A 21087-nucleotide genomic window follows, 5' to 3' on the forward strand; every position below is an offset into this window, starting at 1 on the left:
CTACATTAATTTCTTGTTAATTGAGTACGCAAAACTTCAACATATATTTTATCTGCTTTTGTAAAATGCACAGAATAAAACTAATTGTAGTACGTAATGTATATGAACTGTGATGCGAGAGCGTTATCGATAGTGACAGTCGAACAGTGACAGTCAGTGTGGTGGCACATATACGCGCTTATGCTTCATAATTCTGCTAGACAGAAACATATAAAGATTTATTGCCGCATAAATATTTTTCGGACACGGTTAAAACTAAATTTCGACGTGAAAGTTATGACAGAAAAAGTTAGACTTTTAAGCTTTGTGGAGTATTATAAAGAGTTCAGATAACCTATATACAAATTGACTTTGACTGTCGTTATTGGAACTGAATTGTTTGCGTATTACTGAATTGTATAGACTAATGTACTTTAAATTTCTTGTCATATTTGCTAAATGAAGTGCCGACGCGTTAAAACATTAACCGCCGCTATGAAAATATTTAAACCGTTTATTACGTGTGGTACTGTTTTCGCCGGAACCGTGAATTCGTGATTGTGGTACACACGCTAAAAGCGATGGACTGTAACTTCATGATTGGCAGGTTAAACTGAATTTTATACTGTTTTAAAACTGTGTGCGGCACGTTGATATCGGAATCGCGTGTGATTGCACACGTGCGAAGTTGGATCTTCACAACTACTATTCTCGACCAGCCTGTGATAAAAGGAATGCCACGGATGATAATACTATCGCCAGGAGAATCATATAATAAGCAAGCTCATGTACCCACAGTAATTTCACGATTGATGGAGCTGAAATAATTACGCCCACAGAACGAAAGAGCAGCTATCGACGTAACAACACCCCGACTACGAACAGAAACGCTCTCTCTCTCTATCACTCATAAACACTAAAAGGAATTCAACATTCCCATTTCTCGTCTTACGGAGAGAAACTTTTCTTAATAAATGCTTTCCTTAAAATAAATGGTTCTTTCTATGTTGACATTACTGGACAACCGTTAATAGTAGTCATTATTATTACCATCTCTGTCTTAATCTTTTATTCTGTTGTAAATTTTGTTGCATGTGTTTTAACGTATGTTTCGGAGGGACATGTTTGTGTGTATGTGTGTATGTGGTGGGGGGGGGGGGGGGGGTGCGTGATATCATTGTGTTTTGTCATGATCCGTGGTAAGTCTCGTGAGTTGTGGCATACATTTCCTGTTTTTTTTTTGTGAGTGTTGCGAATTCATGAGAATGGACTGCGACTTCAGCAACGCTACGGACACTGCGAGGCATGGAAGAAAGGAATGTTACACTGTCTTCAGTCAATACGTCTTTCTTATTTTTTCTGTTCGTCTTATGTATAATTCTAGTCAGCAGCTTGTAAACAGACATTTTCAGGCTAAATGTCCGACAGTTTTCCTATATATCTGCACGTCTCCTCCCCCCCCCCCCCCCCCCCCTAGTGATGATTTGATAATCCTTTCCTGACTTTGAGATACTAGGTTGAAAACCTGGTGGTAGAATAAATGAAGGCCAATATTTTTTGGTATGGGAAGAAGAGAAACTTTTTTGTGTTGTGTGTTAAAACTCAAATACTTCCACGGAGTGAAATCATATGGAACTGCCGAATGATCCAGTCAAGCTCAGCGGCCTCTTTTGTGATACTCCAGAGCAGTTGGCGGTGTGCCGGTAGCGGGTTCCAACGTCTTCATTCCACGCTCATGTATAACAACACAAACGTGAAACGTGGTAGCACCGTACTCTACAAACAGGCGTCAAAGTCTGCCATGGCAGAGAGACAGCTTGACACCAAAGAGACAGCTTGACACCTTAGGACTGGTCAAAGGAAGGCAACGGCGAAGCACAGCGAGTTGTATTTCGTCCACGACAGCCCTGCGTAACCCTCCACGATATGAGTGTGGGAGAAAACCAAGCGCGACAGAGGAGGCTAGGGGACCGGGGGTGGGGGTGGGGGGAGGGGAGGAAGAGAGGAAGAGAGAGAGAGAGAGAGAGAGAGAGAGAGAGAGAGAGAGAGAGAGAAAGAGAGAGAGAGAGAGAGAGAGATAGAGATGGAGAGAGAGAGAGAGAGAGAGAGACCTGCAGAGGTTCATCGTTTGGTGCAAGGAGTCGTAATTGACCCTCATCATGAACAAATGAACGTATAGCGAGAAAAGATCTTCAGTGTGTGATTCCGCGACTGCATAACAATCACTGAAAGAAGTTACTTCCATAAAACATCTAGGAGTGTGCGTACGGATCCATTTCCAGTGGAACGACCACATAAAATTAATGGCTGCTAAGGCAGGTGCCAGACTGAAATACGTTGGCAGAATCCTGAGGCAATGTAGTCCATCAACAAATGATGTAGCTAACAAAACACTCGTTCAACCAATACTAAAATACTGCTCGTCAGTCTTGGAGGGACACCAGATGGCATTGATAGGTTGTGGCGGTGGTGTTAGTGGTTTGATACGTATAGGGCGCTCAACGGCGGGATCATCAGCACCCATACTACACTAAGGCACTGATAGAGGAAGTACAGAAGCACAGCACGTTTCGTTACAGGTTCATTTCGTAAGCGCGAAAGCGTCACGGGGATGATGAGACAGCTCCAGTGCCAGAAGGTACAAAAGAGGTGCTCCGCGTTACGAAATGAGCAACGGTTGAAATTCCGTGACGGCACGTTCCTAGAAGAGCCAACCAACACGTTGCTGCCTCCTAAATACCACGTGGTTATTATGAAAGTGCACCTACTCACGGAGGTCCGTTGTGGGCTGTAATTATTGTGTGGCAGCGAAACTTGGTAGATGCACTAATGCTGTAATGCGGAACCGATACACGCTGGAAAAAGATAGTTCCAATTTTGGCCAACAAGTGCAAATCTGGTGCTGTATCATATCCCGTGGAGTCGCCGGTGGTGATACTGAACAAATTGTGTAGGCGGCGGTTAATAGTAAAAACATTATACCTTTCTCACTTGTTTGACCTATTTTGCCCAAATCCCTGTCTTAAACCGTTACATATGCAAACTTTTTTCCATCGTAAATCGGCTACGCATTCACGTATTAGAATATCCAGCGAGTTTCACTGCCACATGTGAATTCCAGCACACACTGGATCCCTGTGAGTAGCTGCACTGTAATTGTAACCACACGTATACCTCGTGGAAAGACCATGAAGATAAAAGAGAAATCGTTGTTCCTGCGAACAAAACGCGACTGTAACAGGAAAAGGCGGATGTGACAGTGGTACACGATGTTCCCTCCTTAAAGTGGCTTGTGGAGTAGAGATGTAGTCGTAGATGGAGAGCGCTGTAGGGTACTGTTATCTGGGAAACTCAAAAGGACAGTCGACCGATAGGAAAGCGCTCTCTTGCTCGTCGCACAGTGGCATGATTCCAGCCAGACGTTTCAAGGTTTCCTAGAGGAAAAATAGTGTAGCTGACAGAAAGTCAGCTTTTTCCCAACCTATAGTCCTACTTTTTTTTCCTTTTTAAATACGCATCAGTCTGTGTCCACCGCAGAGGTAGAGCAGGCGGTTGAAGTCCTGACCGTTTGTAGAGTAAGGGCCTTTTCAGCCAAACACGAGACGATGCTGTACTGGAGCAGAGGGAGTCCCAGTTGTGAATATTTGGGAACGGACTTCTAGTTCAAGCAAGGAAACCTCCGGAAAACCTGGATCCGAACCAGGGAATACGACCGACTTTTAATGTAATCCTAGGACAATAGCTTGTGGCAACGGCCTTGCCGCAGTGGATACACCAGTGAGATCACCGAAGTTAAGCGCGGTCAGGCGTGGTCGGCGCTTGGATGGGTGACCATCCAGGCCGCCATGCGCTGTTGCCATTTTTCGGGGTTCACTCAGCCTCGTGATGCCAATTGAGGAACTACTCGACTGAATAGTAGCGGCTTCGGTCAAGAATACCATCATAACGACCGGGAGAGCGGTGTGCTGACCCCACGCCCCTCCTATCCGCATCCTTCTCTGAGGATGACACGGCGGTCGGAGGGTCCCGGTAGGCCACTCGTGGCCTGAAGACGGAGTTCATTAAGACAATAGCTTACAGGCAAAACATCGGAAACCGAGCGTTTGTGTGAGTATATTTTATTGTTTATGTATAGAGTAAAATCGATGATTTCTTCGCCACTTGCAGTGCACCTACTGAATTTCGCTGCGATGCATTCCTGGAATGTTGTGACAACATTTTCAGTACCACTGAAAACATCTATTGAAAACGTATATTTTACCGACAAAAATTAGGTCCGAGTTTAAGGTACTGAATTCGTTGTTGCAAGAAACGGGGTTGCATCTCCAGTCCAAGCATTCAGATATAGGTTCCCCGTAGTTTCACAAAATCGCTTTGGACAAATTGTGTGATGGTTTCTTTGTAAAGCACAAAGGCAGTTGTGCAACGCTGGGGAAGAGTATGGGTTAACGTTGATTATACAATTCTCACAATAGAAGGCGCCTCTTGGACTAAATGTAGGACATTAGCGATTTGCATCCCGTATTCGTGTACACTGTTATATACGTTCTCAGCGTTTCTTTCACATCATTCTTTGTTAATATTGCTGTTTTCACAAACGTTATCATACTTAATTTAACGGATAAACTACTTACAGAAGACTGCGGCTTGTAGAGTGAGGAAAAGAAGTAGAATTAAATTAAATAACTCCATACAGACGTCTGGGAGCTTAAATATATCAAAGAAACTGGGTGGCTGAACCTCGAAATAGTTTAATCATCTAACCAGAAAGGTTCTTCTTCATCTTCGCACAATGGCCCCTTTCCTCACTGTGAAGGTGGGTGCCTTAAGTGTGTCTGTTCAGTGTGAGTGACTGCAATGGTTGCATGTGTGTGCCTAGTATGGAATCATGTTTATGTTGTACGATGATGACAGGAAGAAGAGGGTGGATCCCGATGCTAGCAAATAACGTGCTCCTCGCAGATAGCCACAAGGGGTCCACAGTGTTTAACATGCATTGTCACACGTCCTCACGACGCATGGCCCTGCGGGAGGTTTGGAATTTGATCTAGGATGTTGGCGCAACGTCTAGTGATCAGGAACTCTCCGCCGCCATCTCTCTTCCCCTCGATGGCCAAATATAAGCTGTCAAAATTTATTCCACAAGCAGGATTCGAACCGGATACCTGGCAGCCGAGCGCTACGGAACAGACTTGTCTTTTATTTATTCATTTATTTTATTTTATTTTTTTAAAGGAAGGCCGGCATGGAGGGGAGACCGGAGAGGGCAGAACGGACCGGGTTCGGAATGTCTTAGTGCTCTCGGCTAAGGTGCCTACTGAGTCTTCCAAACACTAAGCTAAACGTTCCCCTAAACGCACACAGGAAAGTTGCAATATCGAATGGAATGTATCACGAGTCGAGCCTAGCAGTTAGTTAACGTAACTGCTTTCTGCGCGATTCTAGAATTAATTAGGAAGAAACATAATCACGGCGGAACTTGGAAAACTGAAAGGCGATACTTCATATCAATAACTACCGGGGGATGAAGAAAACAAAACGATGGAACTAAGTAACAGAATCCTTGTCAAGTATCCCAGCTTCCTGTCTGCAGTTGCGAGCAAAAAGGTTTTCACGTCGAACTCAGCAAAGCTAATGCAGTGACCACTCAGCTACGATCTACTCTCTTCTGCAAGAAGGAAGTCAGTACCAAGACTAAGTTATCTGTGCACCGTTCAATCTTTCGACCAACGTTGTTGTATGGGAGCGAAAGTTGGCTGGATTCAGGTTACCTTATCAACAAGGTTGAGGTTACGGATATGAAAGTAGCTAGGATGATTGCAGGTACTAGTAGATGGGAACAATGGCAGGAGGGTGTCCACAATGAGGAAACCAAAGAAAAACTGGGAATGAACTCTATAGATGTAGCAGTCAGGGCGAACAGGCTTAGATGGTGGAGTCATGTTACACGCATGGGAGAAGCAAGGCTACCCAAGAGACTCATGGATTCAGCAGTAGAGGGTAGGAGGAGTCGGGGTAGACTAAGGAGAAGGTACCTGAATTCGGTTAAGAGTGATTTTGAAGTAAGAGGCTTAACATCAGAAGAGGCACCAATGTTAGCACTGAATAGGGGATCACGGAGGAATTTTATAAGGGGGACTATGCTCCAGACTGAACGCTGAAAAGCATAATCGGACTTATATGATGATGATGATGATGATGATGACGACTCAGCTTTTGTACCTACCTCTCCTCCGAGTCAACTCTGTTCACAAAAAACTTGTACAGCTACTTTTGGTGGTACAAGTCTGTCTAAAAGGTATTCCTTGACTATAGATATCTAAATAAAAAAATGTTTCATGGGAGGTATTTTGTATCCTTATCTACGCGGCAGCATATCACACTGTTGCAGGAGGACCTGGTTCTGTCTTTCTTTGGTGCGATATCCGGAATGTGGTCCGCATGGCCTCTTGAAGAAGGCTGAGCCCGTTCTTAAAAGAGAAGTTTCAGAGCTGTGTCCCTTTTAATACCAACTCACACTAAAAGTCACGCAATAGAACGTAGAACGTAGAACTTTGTGCACGCTTTTTTCGCGCTCCAATATTTTTTCTGTACACTGGCTTACTTTGGTTAATTGTATGTGCACGTTGTTGCGAAAAAATGAGATTAATTATTATTATACTGGAACTGGCTTCTTATTAAATGAACACTGTTTTGTTACTGTAACTCAATACAATGCACAACATATGCATCTCTGCTGCAACTATCCTAAAATTGCTCTGAAATTATTTCTGTTATCAAAAATAATGAAGTTGCCGTACGCAACGCTTAAAGAACCTCAAACCTTGCAGTGGATTTTTCGTCAATATTAATTATTAATCAGCATCACCGCTAACACTAGAGCATGAGACTATCATTATTAACCAGAAAATGATTTTTCTATAACTTTTACCAGTCCAGAATTTTTGCATAGCAAGATTTGCTTTTGAAATATGTTAGTATTTTAACTTTGACACTGTTAAAGTTTACAATATTAGCAGCTCGCGTCCGCCTGTGAAACACAACGTAAAATCTGCTGCTTTGTACTCCGATCTCGAACTGCTGTAATAAATAATTTTAAATTCAATTTTTACCTGGCCGCTTATTGCGGTATGATTGCCCTTATTATCAGATTTGAATCTGCGCAGTTCTGCACCACAGACACTACTTAAAAAGCTAAAAATGTCTTAAATAAATGGTTAAAGTACCAGGCAAGGTTTCTAATAATACCATGCGAGTTGTCATTAAATAACTACATTTAAAACTCGAATAATAACATGTTCACACACCTTTCTTTATAGTCAGCGCCTAATGGCGTCCTGCTTACAATCTTGACAAATGAAAGCTACCTATGCGTTAAACATAGCGTCTCAGGTTCCTCCTCTCTATGTGACTCCAAGAAGACGACAACGACATTATTATTCTTACACTACTATTTATAGAATGGCTGATTGTCATGAAATCTCTGACTTTTCTTTACTAATTATTTTCTGTGGCGATTTCAGAACTCGCCGGCACAGATATTATTTCACAAATCCAGTACTTAATCCTTTACAAATACAAAATATAACATAATTGTCTCTATTCTATTATTGTTCAGAGTCCACAGACGTAATCAGTGCCTATATATAAATAAAATTGTAATTGCATAGTTATAAAGTATGCTTTACCAGAAAACGTTATATTTTCTAGAGGAACGTTCAATAGATTTGAAAGATTTTTATCCGTACAATGCTGTTATGGCCGCTAGAGGAAAATCTAGTCACTTGGTTTTTGAGCAACTCAACTTTATTTACACATTTCGAGTGAACTCATCTTCAGAATGTCAAAGGAAGTAAGGGGCTTCATACAGACGGTATGGCGTTGTACAAGTACCCAATTTCACCCTATTCCTTTTGATTTCATGAAGATAAGTTTACTCGCTTAAATAACGTTGAGTTGCTGAACCTCAAGTGACTACATTTTTCTCCAGCCACAATAACGACAACGTACAAAAAAATTATAAAATGATCACGTGCCTCGTACATGACTTTGTTATATACCACGTCCACGTACACCTTCAACGGAAAGCAACGTCACTATCAAGAATTCTAGAGAAGATAACTTCGGCAGTGGCGCCGTCTGTTCATATCGGAACCCAACGTAGACTGAGGTGACAAAAGTAATGTGGTACCTCCTAATATTGTGTCAGACCACCTTTTTCCCGACGTAGTGCAGTGCTCGACGTGGTATGGACTCAAGAAGTCGTTGGAAGCCCCTGCAGAAATATTGAGCCATGCTGCCTCTGTAGCCGTCCATAACTGGAAAACTGTCGCCGGTGCAGGATATTGTGCACTATCTGACCTATCGACTATGTCCCGTGTATGTTGGATGGGATTCGTGTCGGGCGATCTGGGTGGCCAAGCCATTCGCTTGAAATGTACAGAATATTCTTCAAACCACTCGCGAACAATTGTGACAAGATTTGTTTTTTGGGAACATGAAGTCCATGAGTGGCCGAAAATGGTCTCCGTGTAGCCGAAAGTAACTATTTCCGGTCACTTATCGATTCAGTTGAACCAGAGGACTCATTTCATTCCATCTACTACCAGTTTGCACAGTGTCTTGTTGACAACTTGGATCCATGGCTTCGTGAGGTCTGCGCCACACACGAATTCTGGCATCAACTCTTACGAACTGAAATCGGAACTTGCCGGACCAGGCCACGGTTTTCGAGACGTCTAGAGTCCAGCCGATGTGATCACGAGTCCAGGAGAAGCGCTGCAGGCGATGTCGTGCTCTTGCGGCAGTCGCCCACTTTCATATTCAATTAACGCTAAATTTCGCCGCATTGTCCTAAAGGATACGTTCGTTGTACGGCCAACATTTATTTCTACGTTTATTTCGTGCAAAAGCGACTGCTCTCGGTGAAGGTCGTCGGCCACTGTGTTATCCGTGGCGTATTCTTGACAAGTGGACCTCAGAATATTGAATTCCCTAACGATTTCGTAAATGGAATATCCCATGAGTCAAGCTTCAACTAACCTTCTGCGTTAATTCCCGTCGTGCGGCTTTAATCACATTGCAAATCTTTTACGTGAATGACCGAGATGACCAAGTAGAAATGACAGCTCTCCAAATGAACTGCCCTTCTATAGCTTGTGTACGTGGTACTACCAGCATCTCTATGGTATACATGCGTATCGTTGTCACATATCTTCTGTCACCTCAGTGTAATCTCACTAAGCTTATTCGCGTCTGAGTAATGGATTACTAACGGTTATGACTTCTCAATCTTTAATTCTTCTTTGTTTTCAACACACGTTGCATAGATTTCACTAGGACTTGATACTTTTTTCGAGTGAACTCCTTCAAAAGATACTCAGCATCTTTCTTTGTTTCTTTCACTGATGCCTAATCCCACAGCTGTGCAGGGTCGGCATTGTGAGGAACGGATTTGGCAAGGTTAATGGTTAAGGGGTGGCCGGATGCTCTTCCTGCCGCCACTCCGTACCCCCCAGGACGGAATTAGTGGACCCCAGCTGTCTGCATCTAGTGTAATCCATGGAATAGTGCTAACCTATTCAGATGTCTGCGAGACATGTAACTGAGGCCGAACGTGGGGACAAGCCCAGTACTCACTTACTGGGATGTGGAAAACCGCCTAAAAACCACATCTAGGCTGGCTGGCACACCGCCGCTCGTCATTAATCAGCCAGGCGGTTTCGATCCGGGGCGGGCGCGCCTACCCGAGACCAAGAAGCAGCGCGTTAGCGCTCTCGGCTAACCTGGCGGGTCAAAAGATAGCATCTCTAAGTAAAATTTTAGTTAGGCTTTACAAAGCCTATACAGTGAACTGTAAATAAATAACAAGGTAATAAAAGTAAAACAGCTTTTGCTCAGAGAAAAGATTCCACTGACACTGATTTTGTGCGTGTCAGTTAAAAAAGCAAAAAGATACGTAAACGTGAGATGTATTGCCTGATAAAATTTTGATGGTAGGAAATGTTTGCACGTTGCTTTCCCCACGCTTTCCGCTCTGAGCAATGAGTAGAATTTACCGTTCTCCTTTCGCCAGTAACAAATAGCGAGGTGAAGCAATAGTTGGCACTCAGGACCTGTATACGAAAGGACGGCGCTTCAAATCCTCATCTGCCCATTGTGCTTTAGGTTTTTCGTGATTCCTCTAAATCATTTAAGGCTACCTCCTGCATGATTCTTTTCAATGGGTTATGGCAGAGTTCTTTCTTCAAATGGACTCTAAAAGCATTATATTATAATATAATTCATTTTAGTTCTTTTATTCTGAAATATTTCTTAACGTTAATTAATTTCGCATTATTGTATTTCGATTGAAATATATGCCGTATTATCGCATCTTAGAGACTTCAGCGCTCTCGATCGATACAACGTAACTCATTTAATATAACAGAATGAAAGTTGACAGGTGCCTATGTAACCAGCGTTGGTGCTTTCAGAGTTTTAAAGGACAGCCCCATTTATAAAGGAACGAACAGTGCTCATCATACAATCACGTTATTATATTATGTGCACAAAGAAATAAAAGAAAACAGAGTTACATAATAGTGGAAGAAAATGAACTTGGTATTCAGTGGGATTTGGAATCGACGCGGTGGTTTCTTATTTAACTTTCCCAACTCAACGGTTCCGTAACAAAGGTAAAGTGGATTGTGGCGCATCATGCAGACAAAGCATGAAACAACAGTTCTATCACCACGAGATAAAGAAACTTATCTTCTGTGCTAAATTTTACTGCTTGCATCCTAGATAGACTTCGTACGTCGTTAATAAGGAATATTCTGACAGCACGGACGTCATGTGCGACTGTAACTAATAGTTGGGGCAACAGAGATGGACTCGTATTTATCGTATAATTTGCAGACCCCCATAATGGGTAAGCGACCACTACGTGAAAGATGCTTCATGGCTCCTAGTACTAATCAATAACGTTGTAAATATTGGCGCAATTCCCTGGCAGGAGTAACATTACAATGCTGAATCACTATGCAGAGCAAGTACAAAGTTCGCATCACTGAAATCGTATGGTGATGCGAAAGATTTCGTATAAATGTAGGTTTCTATTTAAACTTGAACTAATTTCACCACAGTAGCATGCGAGTTAGAGTTCTGAATTTGTTGATCTAGACTGTCATCGGAAAGAATGTGTGTGTTAGTTAATACTCGCAGGACATCGTGTCTGTTGGCAAGTGTTTGCATCTGTGACGTTTTGCTTTGGTTGCAAAGCAGCATCACGTAGCGTCCACTAAGTGTCTGTGCATGCGATGCTTTCTTTTTTCTTTTTCTCAAACCATATTTGCTTAAGCTCAGCCGATGGCCACTTCACGGCTCGAAGCATTTGTCGGTGGCCGACTGCCAGCAGAGAAACTAGCGCACTGCTTGTTTGACGCCGACCAGAGGAAATCGCTGCTCTTCGGTGATGTGAAGTATTTGCTTTTATTTTCCTTACAAAGACGCACGGGCTGTATAGGACTTTTATGTGAGGCAGAAATATTTCGAACTTTTCTGGCTGAACAACAAAACTGCAAAAACGCGACGCTTCTATTGGCACGATAGCGGCAATTTCTGTTGTAAGGCGGGCTGCCACAGCCTTTTCTATTAGCACAATTAAATTTTCCACTTTTGAATGACTGACAGGAATTTGCGAAGTACTTTTCCTCCCAATAGCAGCACGCTTGATATAACGGGTCCCATCACAAAAAAACAACATTCACTGATTTCCAGTTGATATTTCATTACGCAACTTGATAAGAACACTTGTCTATAAAAGAGACTAATAGCTCTTCCTGTAAATTAAACTGTAATAATTAACGAAGAGAAAGAACAATAATTGTCTTTTATTGGACACTTCAGAATGCCAGTTTGTAATTTCTCCCTTTGCAGATGGTCATCCCTTTATGACTTACGTGAACAATCTAGTGCAGCTATCTGTAAATTGTTGGTCAAAATTTAAAGCAAACCAGGAATGCTCTCGACTGTGAACTACGTGTAAATGATTTAAAACGTATACGAAGTGCTCGGTGCATGTATAAACTGCTGTCATTAAGAACTCCTTTTACAAATCTAGTTACTGCACAAGTGGATAGCAACGATTAGTTTATTACTTTCTCAAACATTTTAGGAAAATTATCTAAGCTGAGGCTAGTCGCTGTTTACCGAATTTAAGTTAACAGTCTGTAACATATGCAAATAATAACAATACATAGTGAAGTACTGAAACTTTTTACCCCCTTGTATGAAAGCATACAAAATTTTGTATACCAGAGTCATGATAACTTTGCTTATTTCTCATGGATGTATGAAACGTATTTTAATTTTGTTACATATCTTAGGTTTGGTAGCTCTATTTTTCTTACTAGCAACATCCAACAACTTTTTCAACTACCTTCCTGCTGCAGCTGGTCATTCCCCCTGCCAATCATCTTCTATTTTTCCTTACTCGACACGCTCATTGTTCTATGGTCTTTTACAGTATTACTGACAAGCGTGTGCGAACTATGCCCTTTTGAAGTAAGTACTGTTCCCCCTGACAACTGTGACTTATCTCGTTTCCTATACTCGGGGACTGGGTGTTGTGTTGTAGCTACTTTCGAATCGCCGTAGCTGAGAAGACAATCATCTCCATTACACCGTCGTATCGTCTGCCCATTACTCAGATGGCTGGATGGGCACGAACCGAAAGCCAATAAACTGAAATAAAAAGAAAAAAAATGTTTCCTTTACGTTACGTAACGACTGCTTCTTGTTCATTTTTCAGAAAAAACGCTCTGCTGGTGGCAGCTGGTGACTTAGGCCTTCAGCAACGTTCAGTGCTGGAGTCTGCACATCTGCGGTAAGTCCAGCTTTTCTTTCTAACTTTCAAACTACTGAGGGCACAGAAGAGTTGCTCAGGATGTCCTAGACTGCGGAAACTAGTTGGTATTATGTCAAAATGTAACGTTCTTCACTCCATAGAACTTAAAAATGTAGTTGCCTTAAACTACATGGTTAACGAATCAGTTATATCAGAAATATCTGCGAGTAAGAAAGCGTGGAGAGATGAACTGTAACTGTGATATAGTCGTGTGATGTTGGTACAAGCAAATGGCAGGATTTGCTTGCAAAAGTGATTGCTTACAAATCCTTTACACGATCTGTACCGGTATAATTTCAGATCTGTCTCAGTCGCATCAGGGTGGACTGTCAGAGTAAATCTAGGACAGTAGTAGTTATTACACACTCGTTTCACTCGCTCTGATGTGTTAAAGAAATTCTGAAAAAAGAAAAATATCTCTGAGGTGTCACCGCCAGACACCAGACTTGCTAGGTGGTAGCTTTAAATCGGCCGCGGTCCATTAGTACATGTCGGACCCGCGTGTCGCCACTGTCAGTAATTGCAGACCGAGCGCCACCACACGGCAGGTCTAGAGAGACGTACTAGCACTCGCCCCAGTTGTAGAGCCGACTTTGCTAGCGACTACACTGACGAAGCCTTTCTCTCATTAGCTGAGAGATAGTTAGAATAGCCTTCAGCTAAGTCCCTGGCTACGACCTAGCAAGGCGCCATTAACCATTTCTAGAGAGAGTCTCACTTGTATCATCAAGAATGCTGTATACAAATGATGGATTAAAGTTAAGTATTCCAGCAGCTACGTACTTTTCTTTATAGCATTCATTACGTATCCTGTTTCAGACATAACGCCATCCGGCGTGTGTAAACGCGTGCGTTTCGGTTACCCGTCACTGTGGACTGGCTGTCTTGTCAGTCCACTACAATCTCAATTGACAAGACACCTGAAGAAACGCGTCTAAAATGTTATGAATACTTAGGGCCAGGTTCGCATTCGAATGAGCAAAAAATAGGCAAATGTGTTTGCATGCATACTGACATATAAATCATTGTATGAACGTGAGTCACTGCACGACAAGCTTCCTCTCTGAGTCTGACGTCTCTGGCTTCGAACTTTTGTAACGCACGGATTAAAACTCTTTTCGTCCCAACATTCTAGAAACATATACCTTTCAAAACATGCAATAAAAATCGAATTTTCGACCGTTTTGAATAAGAAGCTGGAATACGAGGATTGTCCAGAAAGTGAGTTCCGATCTGTTGCGAAATGGAAACCACTCTGAAAACCAGAAACGTTTTATTTGCAACAGTTAGGTACACCTTCCACCTACTTCTCTACATAGTCGCCGTTCCAACTTCGAGTTTTGTTGTAGTGTAGTATCAACTTTCCAATATCCCCGTCATACAGGGTGTTTCAAAAATGACCGGTATATTTGAAACGGCAATAAAAACTAAACGAGCAGCGATAGAAATACACCATTTGTTGCAATATGCTTGGGACAACAGTACATTTTCAGGCAGACAAACTTTCGAAATTACAGTAGTTACAATTTTAAACAGCAGATGGCGCTGCGGTCTGGGAAACTCTATAGTACGATATTTTCCACATATCCACCATGCGTAGCAATAATATGCATAGTCTCTGAATGAAATTACCCGAAACCTTTGACAACGTGTTGGCGGAATGGCTTCACATGCAGATGAGATGTACTGCTTCAGCTGTTCAATTGTTTCTGGATTCTGGCGGTACACCTGGCCTTTCTCGTGTCCCCACAGAAAGAAGTCACAGGGGTTCATGTCTGGCGAATAGGGAGGCCAATCCACGCCGCCTCCTGTATGTTTCGGATAGCCCGAAGCAATCACACGATCATCGAAATATTCATTCAGGAAATTAAAGACGTCGGCCGTGCGATGTGGCCGGGCACCATCTTGCATAGACCACGAGGTGTTCGCAGTGTCGTCTAAGGCAGTTTGTACCGCCACAAATTCACGAAGAATGTCCAGATAGCGTGATGCAGTAATCGTTTCGGATCTGAAAAATGGGCCAATGATTCCTTTGGAAGAAATGCCGGCCCAGACCAGTACTTTTTGAGGATGCAGGGATGATAGGACTGCAACATGGGGCTTTTCGGTTCCCCATATGCGCCAGTTCTGTTTATTGACGAAGCCGTCCAGGTAAAAATAAGCTTCGTCAGTAAACCAAATGCTGCCCACATGCATATCGCCGTCATCAATCGTGTGCACTATATCGTTAGCGAATGTCTCTCGTGCAGCAATGGTAGCGGCGCTGAGGGGTTGCTGCGTTTGAATTTTGTATGGATAGAGGTGTAAACTCTGGCGCATGAGACGATACGTGGACGTTGGCGTCATTTGGACCGCAGCTGCAACACGGCGAACGGAAACCCGAGGCCGCTGTTGGATCACCTGCTGCACTAGCTGCGCGTTGCCCTCTGTGGTTGCCATACGCGGTCGCCCTACCTTTCCAGCACGTTCATCCGTCACGTTCCCAGTCCGTTGAAATTTTTCAAACAGATCCTTTATTGTATCGCTTTTCGGTCCTTTGGTTACATTAAACCTCCGTTGAAAACTTCGTCAACACTGTGTTCTAGGCGGTGGAATTCCAACACCAGAAAAATCCTCTGTTCTAAGGAATAAACCATGTTGTCTACAGCACACTTGCACATTGTGAAAAGCACACGCTTACAGCAGAAAGACGACGTACAGAATGGCGCACCCACAGACTGCGTTGTCTTCTATATCTTTCACATCACTTGCAGCGCCATCTGTTGTTGAAAATTGTAACTACTGTAATTTCGAAAGTTTGTCTGGCTGAAAATGTACTGTTGTCCCAAGCATATTGCAACAAACGGTGTATTTCTATCGCTGCTCGTTTAGTTTTTATTGCCGTTTCAAATATACCGGTCATTTTTGAAACACCCTGTAGAAAGCAGCCGCCTGTGCTTTCGGCCAGTTATCTGCACTGGTCTGCAGCTCGTTGTCAGTGGAAAAATGTTGACTTCATAGTCAGCGATTCTTGTGAGCAGAGATGAGACTCAGGGGAGCCAATTATGGACTGTATTGTGGGTGATCAGACACTTCTCACCGGAAACGCTGCAGTAGCGTCTTCATTGCCCCTACAGTGTGCGGCCGAGAAATGGCATGAAGAAGGGACTGCTCGACAGTTGTGTTATGTGGGCTGCATGACACAGGCGAAATCTCTAACCAAACCCTCATACTTGGCGGGAGACGCCATTCCATACGCATGTTTACGTGCTCACTGTTCACTCAAAACTGAAAAGAGCGATGCGACACGATCGACAGGCATACTAGAGACACTGCCCAACACAACTGTGCAATGCTTTACAGGATTTTCACAGTGATTTCCATTTGGCGACCGATCGGAACTTACTTTCTGGACAAATGTTCTACAAATGTTCATGTACATTTTTTAGTCATGACTATCCATTTCTTTAATCTTTTCATCTCTTCATAACTCTAACACCCATCATCCCTAATCATCTATTTTCAGTCTTCGCCTTACCCCTACATTTTCCTCCCTGCTGCTCCTTTCAGCGCCAAGTTAACTTTTCCGGCACGCCACAGCAGATGGTCCATCAACATATCTCACTTATAGTAAGGGTTTTCTACAGCCGTCTTTCCTCAACTACGTTTTTAGTACCATTTCAATTCGTATCTGATTTATCCATTGGATTTTAGACATTTTCGCAACGCATGTCACATTCATCCACATTGTTTAGCTGCTGGTTTCTCGTGATCAACGTTTCACTTATTCCCATCGTGGTGTTCCGGACGCCCAGTTGTACTCGCATTTGTCGAGATGGTGGTTCAGATCCATTCTGACCATAAGAAAAATTGTGATTTTGTTTGTCTTCCCAGCAGAATAAGCCATGACACTGTTCCCATCTGGCCCTCATCTTCAGGTGAGACGCTGCTGTTGCTAAGTCTCACCTAACTGATGATACGCTGCAGCCGGCGCCGCTGTGTAGGCCAGCAGAGTGTGCTGAAGGCATGCACGTAGCCTCGTCAATTCTGTCGCACTGCAAAAGATACTAGCGGCAATGCCAGTGATGGTACTGCAGCAAATACGAGGTATCGCTGTCCCGACTTATCGGTGAATTTAGTTTTATTTATTTACCCATCCTTAGATATCCTTTGCTTAGTTATTTAATGCTGCATTTATGATGATGATGATGATGATGTTTGGTTTGTGGGGCGCTCAACTGCGTGGTTATCAGCGCCCGTACAATTTCCCAATCTTTGCTCAGTCCAATGTCGCCACTTTCCTGGAGGATGATGAAATGATGAGGACAACACAAACACCCAGTCATCTCGAGGCAGGTGAAAATCCCTGACCCCGCCGGGAATCGAACCCGGGACCCCGTGCTCGGGAAGCGAGAACGCTACAGCGAGACCACGAGCGGCGGACTGTATTTATGTTCCCGCGAAATATTCAGTTGCTGACGTGTTTGAACTTTGCTTACGGAAACGTGTAGCGATCGAGAACGTCCTGTTTTAATACAGGTCAGCGCAGGGTTCCACGATGTGCTTTGAGAACATCCCTTGTCCCTGTTAAATTACCAGCCAGCTTGATTTCTTCAGAACACAGTGCCAGTAACGAGAAACGGCATCAGCGACCTGTCATTCACGATACTGTGTTCCTACATCTATATCTACATATATACTCCGTTAGCCACCAACTGGTATGTGGCGGAGGGCACAATTCGCCCCAAAGTCATATTTCCCCCGTCTGTTCCACTCGCGGATCGCGCGAGGGAAAAACGACCATTTGAACGCTTCAGTACGACCTCTAATTTCCCTTATCTTTGAATGGTGATCATTTCGCGATTTTAAAGTTGGTGGTAATAATATATGCTCTACATCCTCAGCGAAGATCGGATTTCGGAACTTAGTGGGCAGCCCCTTCCGCTTAGCGCGCCGTCTATCTGCAACTGTGTCCCACTTCAAACTTTCTATGATATTTGTAAAGCTCTCGCGATGGCTGAATGTACCAGTCACGAATCTTGCCTCTCTTCTTTGGACCTTCTCAATCTCTTGAATCAGACCCAACTGGTAAGGGTCCCATATAGACGAACAATACTCTAAGACTGGACGAACTGCCGGCCGAGGTGGCCGAGCGGTTCTAGGCGCTGCAGTTTGGAACCGCGAGACCGCTACGTTCCAGGTTCGAATCCTGCCTCGGGCATGGATGGGTGTGATGTCCTTAGGTTAGTTAGGTTTAACTAGTTCTAAGTTCTAGGGGACTAATGACCTCAGAAGTTGAGTCCCATAGTGCTCAAAGCCATTTGAACCATTTTGAACTGGACGAACTAACGTATTGTAAGCTATTTCCTTTGTTGAAGGATTGCATCGTTTCAGGATTCTACCAACAAACCGCAATCTAGAGTTTGCCTTCCCCTTTGCTTGTGCAATCTGATCATTCCATCTGAGATAATTTCGAATAGTCACCCCCAGATACTTGAAAGATGTTTCCGCTTCCAAAGACTGAGCATTTATTTTGTGCTCGTACATTAATGGGAATTTTCGCCTTGTCATACGCAGTAGGTTACACTTACTAATATTGAGGGATAATTGTCAGTCATTACACCACCCATTTATTTTCTGCAAATCGTCATTGATTTGTCCAGAACTTTCGTGTGATACTAATTTCTTGTAGACCACAGCATCATCGGCAGACAGTCTAATACCGCTGTCAATACCATCAACCAGATCGTTTATGTAAGTCGTAAAAAGCAGCGGACCTATTATACTGCCCTGGGGCACACCTGAAGTTACGCTTGTTTCTGTTGAAGTCTCCCCATTCAGGACGACATACTGCTCTCTGTCTGTTAGGAAACTTTCTATCCAACCGCATATGTCATCAGAGAGGCCGTAAGCGGGCACTTTTTGGAGCAAGAGACATTGCGGAACAGTCGAGCGCCTTTCGAAAGTCGAGAAATATGGCATCAACCTGGGAGCAGGTATCTAGAGCCTGTTGTATACCATGCACAAAGAGGGCCAGCTGTGTCCCGCATGACCGCTGTTTCGTAAAACCGTGCTGGTTTCTGCAGATGAGCTTCTCAGAGTCTAGAAAGGTCATTATGTCTGAACACAAAATATGTTCCATGATTCTACAACAAATCGATGTCAGTGAAATTGGCCGGTAATTATGTGCATCCGATTTTCTACCCTTTTCACAGACTGGTATGACCTGGGCCTTCTTCCAGTCCCGTGGAACTTTCCGCTGTTCCAATGATCTTTGATAGAAGGTGGATAAGAATGGTGCTATATTTGTAGCATAGTCAACATAAAATCTTACGGGGATACCGTCTGGGCCAGATGCGTTCCTGGCGTCTATGGACATTAACTGTTTTACGATTCCAGATACACTAAACACTACGTCAGCCATCCTTGTGTTTGTGCGATACTTGAAAGGGGAAATGGTGCTGCAGTCCTTTACCGTAAATGAGTTTTTGAAAGCTGGGTGTAGAATTTCGGCCTTATGTTTATCATCATCAGTTACATTACCCGTACTGTCAGCACGAGAAGGTATTGAATTATTTCTAGCGTTCATAGATTTTACGTACGGCCAAAATTTTTTTGGGGTTATTTTTAGAATCTGCAGACAAAATATTGCTTTCAAATTTGTTAAAAGAATCTGTCATTGACCTTTTGACAGCTGTTTACATTTCGCATAATTTCTGTTCGTGAGCTGGGCAGTGACTACGTTTAAAACGACTATGCTGCTTTCTCAGCAACTTCCTAATGTGTTGGTTGTATCAAGGTGGATCCTTTCACTCCCCTATATTTTTGCTAGGCACATACTCCCCGCGGTGACTGCTTGGAGCTGACTATGAAGATATTCATTAATGACACTTTTATTTGTTTTCCCAAATAAGAAAAGTATACGCTGTTTTTTTTTTTTTTTCAATTGACATAGAAGCCACAACGACATTATGGTCGCTAATACCTTTCATTGAGTATGACCGCAGATTTTCCGGGTTGTTGTAACTTTGTTTGCAAGTGATGTTCCACACATCTGTCCTCAACAGTAGGAGTAGTTTTAATGAGAATGTATGCCTTAAAACAGTGACATGGAATCTTATAGACATCGGGCTTCCATAGCCCCGTCTCTCCTTTAAGAGAACCCAAGGCCACTGTCCTTGGTCGGTTGGAGTGTGCCAGTAAAATGGATCCCTTACTTAGTTAGCCATACATACGAAGAACGACATTACTGAAACTATAAAACTGAAATGCGTTCTGTCCTAAAAATAAGCTCGATGCCTAAAGATGCTGCCTGATGCTCCTTTCCAGTGAAGATTGTATGGTTTCACCAAAAACCAGAAGGAAAGCGTGCCATAACACCCCATTGTTTAGTAACGTGGGCGCACCCACTCACATTTTAGCAAAATATCCTACTGGATGTTCCTCGTCCAGTCGTCGGCAAATGTGAACGTCACATCTACAACTCGGTGGATTCAGTCGGCGTTTAAATACTTTACACCCACGTCCTTTGGAACTGCGTCTAGTTGATTAGAAAAAGTATGCAACATAGTGCTAATTTTATCAATACAGTATCTCGGACTACGCTGAAAAAATGTACAGTGTGAGTACATGTGATATGAATGTGTGATGTCTGTTGTTTAGGACATCTCAGAAAGAACAGACACCACACATTAATATAATTTGATAGGCCGAGATGGCCAATGAATCCACCTCATTCAGTGCGGATGCACAAATACGCCCGACCTCCTGTGGGGATCTCCAAAGAGCAAATATGGCGAAAATGGAGAGGGGCTACGGATAAGTGGTGCTGGATGGGAACGTGTTTCGGCCGTGTGGCGAGCCGAGATAGTCAGTGCAGTTGCGATAACACTGTGTCCTGGATGGCGCAGTGGTGACCGCACCTCTCTAGTAAGCAGGATATCCTGGGTTCGAATCCCGGTCCAATACACATTTTCATTAGTCGCCGCCGATTCCGCGTAATGTCCCAATGCAGCTGGCAGCCTTAATCCCTCCCGACCTCCAATTTACTTGTAAGTACATGTGCTTTAGATTTATCACGCAATTTCCAAATTTAGTTTATCCAGGATTTTAGTTTCGATTTTGAATATACATCAGTTTAAAATGTTTTCGCTTTAGGATACCATGGCATTCAGAGCGACCGACAGCCGATTAACAGTTCGTGCTGTAAATACGGTGAAGCTGTCTAATGATGAATACAA

The 21087-nt window shown here is 43.3% G+C and overlaps 1 long non-coding RNA gene across 1 annotated transcript in view; it reads left to right on the plus strand.

Annotated features, from left to right (window-relative positions):
* The window catches only part of LOC126176959 (uncharacterized), a 633583-nt gene that overhangs the window by 206881 nt on the left and 405615 nt on the right, over positions 1 to 21087 (plus strand). Inside the window, exon 2 of the long non-coding RNA XR_007535715.1 lies at positions 12773 to 12847. This is a non-coding gene — a long non-coding RNA (uncharacterized LOC126176959). The remainder of the gene's footprint in view (positions 1 to 12772; positions 12848 to 21087) is intronic.

The sequence above is a fragment of the Schistocerca cancellata genome, chromosome 3 (assembly GCF_023864275.1).
Source record: "Schistocerca cancellata isolate TAMUIC-IGC-003103 chromosome 3, iqSchCanc2.1, whole genome shotgun sequence".
Taxonomy (NCBI): domain Eukaryota; kingdom Metazoa; phylum Arthropoda; class Insecta; order Orthoptera; family Acrididae; genus Schistocerca; species Schistocerca cancellata.